Source organism: Phoenix dactylifera, unplaced genomic scaffold, assembly GCF_009389715.1.
Source record: "Phoenix dactylifera cultivar Barhee BC4 unplaced genomic scaffold, palm_55x_up_171113_PBpolish2nd_filt_p 000140F, whole genome shotgun sequence".
In the NCBI taxonomy this organism is placed as follows: domain Eukaryota; kingdom Viridiplantae; phylum Streptophyta; class Magnoliopsida; order Arecales; family Arecaceae; genus Phoenix; species Phoenix dactylifera.
The window spans coordinates 1,254,267-1,260,402 of NW_024067696.1; the positions used below are offsets into that span (position 1 = coordinate 1,254,267).

The 6,136-nt window shown below is 39.5% G+C and overlaps 1 non-coding gene and 1 pseudogene across 1 annotated transcript; one reads left to right on the forward strand and one right to left on the reverse strand.

Annotated features, from left to right (window-relative positions):
* Positions 1 to 919: 919 nt before the first annotated feature.
* LOC113461378 lies at positions 920 to 5,795 on the reverse strand (annotated as a pseudogene).
* LOC113461805 lies at positions 5,644 to 5,748 on the forward strand. The gene has a single exon (XR_003384081.1). It is a non-coding gene; the product is annotated as a small nucleolar RNA R71 (small nucleolar RNA).
* Positions 5,796 to 6,136: the final 341 nt, after the last annotated feature.

Below are 6,136 nucleotides of genomic sequence, written 5' to 3' on the forward strand. Positions count from 1 at the left end.
GCACCAATAAGAAACCACCACAATACATCCCCTTTCTTGTCTTCATTATTTGTGGACCAACATTTATCATCCCTAGCATGTACTTGAAAGTAAAAGGTAAAAAAGATATAATAATTTAGGCTCAACTCCAATGTGGAGGGGGGGGGGGGGTAAGGACATATGGGTTTACAAAGGAAAGGGTTCTTTTTTTTCGGCTCAAAATGGCTTCTAATGGATAAAACATAGGTTAGCTTGAAAGGCTCAAACGTTCATCCTAAATTGACCTTCATCATCTCCTAAGTATAATCAACCAACATACCACAAACTATGTAATAAAAATTCCCAATAGAGCAACCAATTCAAAAAAAATCAATGAACGCATGCCACAAGTCTCTGAACATGATGAACTCTCTCTCTCTCTAATGCTCACCAATGCGTAAATACTTAAGTTTGAGATTTCTCTAATTGTATGCATTGAACATCCATCAAACCACAAGGCTTAAATGCGTGCATAAAAAAAAGAATTCAAAGGGTGTCTTAATAGTGTGACTAAGATAGAAAAATTGACTCCAGCAAAAATACTCTGTAATCATTTGTTTTTTTATAAGCAAATTCATGCAAAAACACATACATATGGGCTGCCCTCCCCCAACTAAAACATGACATTGTCCTCAATGTATGGAAATAAAAGCATAGAAAACAAAATAGGATAGAGGTCACCTGATTAGCGGAGCACAAATCCATGGTAAAAACAGGAAGCTGGCAAACCTGGAAATTAAACTAAGGAAACCAAACGAAATAAAACAAAACAAGCAAAAACAAAAATTGAAACAAAGACAAAATAAATAAAAACAAAAAGAAACAAGAAAAAAGAGAAACATACCTGCATGGGCATAGCATCACTGTTCGTAGACGGGGTCCATAAGAAGAATATTTTCCTCTACTGGAGCCCTATCTCAAGGACCGGCTTGAGTCTCTGGCCATTTACCTTAAACACTCGACCATCTCTAGGATCTTCTATCTCTACCGCTCCATTCTCAAATGTATGCTTTACCACAAAAGGACCAGTCCACCTAGATCGTAATTTACCAGGGTGTTTATGAAGCCTAGAATCATATAAGTATACTCGTTGATTAGGTGCAAATGTTTTTCTAAGGATATTTCTATCATGAAATGCGTTCATCTTAGCTTTGTAAATTTTAGAATTTTCATAAGCTTCATTTCGCAACTCTTCTAACTCGGTCATCTGGAACTTTCTAAGCTCACCGGCTTCAGGTAAATCAAAGTTAAAGTTCTTAATAGCCCAATAGGCTCTATGTTCTAGCTACCAAAAACAAGCCTATAAGGTGACATGCCTAGGGGGGTCTTGAAAGCTGTACGGTATGCCCAAAGTGCATCAGTTAATCGCAATGACCAATCCTTCCGGTTGGGGTTAACCGTTTTCTCTAAAATACGCTTAATCTCTCTATTAGCAAGCTCTACCTGCCCACTTGTTTGAGGATGGTAAGCTGTAGAAATCTTATGCACCACCCCATACTTCCCCATCAATGCTTCAAAGGAACGGTTACAAAAATGTGTACCCCGGTCACTAATGATAACACGTGGTGTACCAAAACGAGACAATACATTTTTCTTTAAGAAATTTAATTACTATCTTATTGTCATTGTTCCTACAAGCTGCAGCCTCTACCCATTTGGACACATAATCTACTGCAACAATAATATATAGATAACCAAATAAAGGAGGAAAGGGTCCCATAAAATCTATACCCCAGCAATCAAAAATTTCTATCACTAAAATTGGATTCAAAGGCATCATATTACGGCGGGACAAAGCTCCTAATTTTTGGCATCTCTCACAAGAACGACAGTAAACATTTGTGTCTCGAAACAATGATGGCCAATAAAATCCACACTGCAAAATTTTTGCAGCAGTTTTCTTCATAGAGAAATGGCCTCCACAAGCTTGGGAATGACAGAATTCTAAGACACCTGCTATCCCATCATCTGGGACACATCTTCTCATAATTTGGTCAGGACAGTACTTAAAAAGATGTGGATCATCCCAATAAAAAGAACGTACCTCTGTTAAGAACTTCTGCTTATCCTATGCATTCCAGTCTGATGGCATCTCATCTGTTACCAAATAATTGACAATATGTGCAAACCACGGCATGGAGGTGATAGAAAATAATTGTTCATCTGGAAAATCATCACGGATCGGTGGTGTATCTGTAGTATCCTCAAATACCTTGAGAGGTGATCAGCCACCCCATTCTCTAAACCCTTCTTGTCCTTGATGGTTAGATTAAATTCCTGCAAAAGCAAGATCCACCTAATTAATCGTGCCTTAGCATCCTTTTTTGCGAGAAGGTACTTAAGGGCTGCATGATCTGTAAAAATTGTAATAGGCGAGCCAATCAAATAAGCACGGAATTTATCTAATGCAAATACTACAGCTAGTAGTTCTTTTTCAGTAGTAGAATAATCATTTGAGCACTATTTAAAGTCCTACTAGCATAATAAATGACAAAGGGCTTTTCCTCTCTCCGTTGACCTAAGACAGCCCCTACTGCGTAGTCACTTGCATCACACAATTTCAAAAGGTAAACTCCAATCTGGTGGCTGCATTATGGGAGCTGAAGTGAGCTTCCCAATGAGCGTTTGGAATGCCTCTTGGCACTCTTGTGTCCACTCAAATGGGGTATCCTTAACTAGAAGGTTACACAATGGTCTAGATATGGCAGAAAAATTCTAGATAAACCTCCTATAGAAACTAGCATGACCAAGGAATGATCTTAACATCCTTCACAGTCTTAGGTGTGGGCAACTTAGAGCTCAACTCAATTTTGGATTGATCAACCTCTATTCCCCTAGAGGAAACAATATGGCCCAAAATAATACCCGAAGGCACCATAAAATGGCATTTCTCCCAATTCAATACAAGGCCTTTTTCTTTGCAACGAGCTAGAACCCTTTTTAAACTAAACAAACATACATCAAAGGAGTCACCAAAAACAGTCAAGTCATCCATAAACACCTCCATGCAATTCTCAACCATATCACTAAAAATACTCACCTTTGAAAGATAGCTGGTGCATTACACAAACCAAATGGCATACGACGAAATGCATAAGTTCCAAAGGGACATGTAAAAGTGGTCTTATCTTGGTCCTCTAAAGCAATTTCAGTTTGATAATAACCAGAATAACTATCTAAAAAATAATAAAAGGGATGACCAGCTACACGCTCTAAGATTTGGTCGATGAATGGAAGGGGAAAATGATCTTTGCGAGTGGCAGCATTTAACTTTCTATAATCAATGCACATGCGCCACCCGGTTACTGCTTTGGTAGGGACTAATTCTCCTACATCATTCTTCACTACTGTGACACCTGACTTTTTAGGAACTACCTGTGTAGGACTAACCCACTTGCTATCGGCAATCGGGTAAATAATACCCGCATCTAACAGTTTTAAGACTTCATTTTTCACAACTTCTTTCATGGTAGGATTTAGCCTGCGTTGGGGGTCTCTACGAGGGTTAGCTCCCTCCTCCAAGTGAATCCTATGAGAACAAATTAAAGGGCTGATGCCTTTAATGTCGGCCATGGTCCAACCAAGTATAGATTTATGCTCATTTAAAGTTGTGAGTAATTTTTTACCTTGTGATGCACTTAAGTTAGAAGAAATTATTACAGGAAAGGTATCACCTGGACCAAGAAATGCATGTTTTAAACCCTTAGGCAGTGGCTTTAACTCGACTTTTGGGGCTTCAATGGTAGATGGCTTCGGTTGTTCTTGCATCAAGGGCAGCTCCTCAAATCTTGGTTGCCATGTCCTCGTGCCATAATCCTGAGATGAATCAAAAACAGCACAAATATTAGTAACATCATTAGAGTCAAATGTGCTATCAAACCCAGAATTAATAAGAAAATATTCAAGAGGATCGGGGTCATGTTTTGTGATGGCTTCCTCTTGCATAAGTGTGTTTATCAGGTAAGTTTGGGGACACTCATCGTCCTCCTGTGGTTGTTTGCTTATGTGGAAGATATTGACCTCAAGGGTCATATGCCCAAAGGACAACTTCATCAACCCATTCCTGCAATTAATAAGAGCATTAGCGGTGGCAAGAAAGGTCTAGCTAAAATAATGGGGATTTTTGATTCAGAAATAACAACAGAGTGTGTGTCTAGAATCAAGAAATCAACAGGCTAGTAAAATTTATCAACTTGAATTAACACATCCTTAACTATATCCCCCTTGGTATCTTTACTGACCGATCAGCTAACTGTAAGACCACAGAGGTGGGTTTGATCTCTCCTAATCTCAATTGCAAGTAAACAGAATAAGGCATGAGATTGACACTAGCTCCTAAATCAAGTAAGGCCTGTGCAAACTCATGATTCCCAATAATACAAGAAATTGTGGGGCATCCTGGGTCCTTATATTTTGGTGGGATTCTCTGTTCAATCAAAGCACTTACTTGTTACGTCAAAAAAGCTATTTTCTTAACATGGTGTTTTCTTTTTACAGTGCACAAATCTTTAAGGACCTTTGCATAAGTTGGAACCTGTTTTATCACATGTAACAAAGGAAGATTAATTTTCACTTGCCTTAGGTTCTCTAGGATCTCGCCACTATAGTCTATAACTCTTGAGGTAGATTTGAGGGCTTGAGGAAAGGGCACTCTAATTGGACTCTTCACTATCTCTTCCTCTCTTGGAACATCAACTATATCACTACTCAACTTATCTGGTGTGTCCTTAGGCTTGGGAACCCCTTCTATAATCTTACCACTTCGAGTAGTTATGGAATTAACCTCCTTAAAGATCTTGCCTATCAGGGTTAGAAGTTTGTGCTATATGCTAACCTTGGGGATTGGGTTGAGCTTGGGATGGAAATTTTCCTCGCTCATTTACGGTTAAAGCACTAATCAACTTAGACACTTGACTCCTAATCTCTTTATTTTCCTCAACCACCTGAGTAATCATTGATTCAAACTTCTGGTTTGTCTTATTCTGAGCCTCAATAAAAGCATGTAATGTGTCCTCTAAAGGATTCCTAGAAGATAGGGCATGGTATGGAGGTGTAGAATAAGCTCTAGGCAGCTGTGGTTGTGTAGGATGTTGCGGGTCAGATTTCCAACCAAAGTTAGGATGGTTCCTCCAACCAGGATTATAGGTATCTGAAAAGGGTGTAAAAGGCTTCTTGTACATACCTAGGGCATTACAATGCTCATCATACACACCCCTCATTTCAGCAAATGTGGGACAATCCTGAGCTAGGTGATCCACTCCACCACATACAAAATAGGGCCCCTAGGACTCAACACGAGAGACAGTATGTGTAACCTCTGTATCCTTTGTTTTTAAGGCCTCTAACTCCCTAGTCAGAATTTCTATCCGGGCCTTGAGATTATCCTCCTCTCTAAGATGGTAAATTCCTCCACTAGAAGGAGTAGCTATAGGTCGTGACCTACTAGTACTATCAGTCGCACTAGGTCCTGTCCAAGTATGAGCTTTCTCAGCTAGGTCATTCAGGTACTCTATGGCCTCATCCGGATCTTTCTGCAAGAACACACCATTACACATCATCTCTATAAATTGACGCTCTCTAGGTGTAAGTCCCTCATAAAAGTAACTAACTAAACGCCAACTCTCATAGCCGTGATGAAGACACAAGTTCAACAAATCTTTAAATCTCCCACACCTGATAAAAGTCTCACTATCCTTTTGTGCAAAGGTTGAAATCTGTCTCTTCAAACCACTGGTCTTATGGTGGGGGAAGTATTTGTTAAAGAAAACCTGTGTCATCTCATCCCAAGATCCTATTGACCACGGTCTCAGTGAATACAACCAACTTTTCGCTCTATCTTTCAAAGAAAATGGAAAAAACTTAAGTCTAACTGCATCTATTGTACCGGGTTGACTATGAAAAGTCGCCACTACCTCCTCAAACTCTCTAATGTGCACGTAAGGATTTTCATTATCTAAGCCATGAAAGGTAGGAAGTAACTGTATCATTCCTGGTTTAAAATCCTGTTGTGGGACATTGGGTGGGAACATAATGCATAACGGTGTGGCTGTGCGTGTAGGATGGAGATAGTCCTGGAGAGTCCTAATGGGCTAATCTTCGTGATTGCTCATGGTGTTAG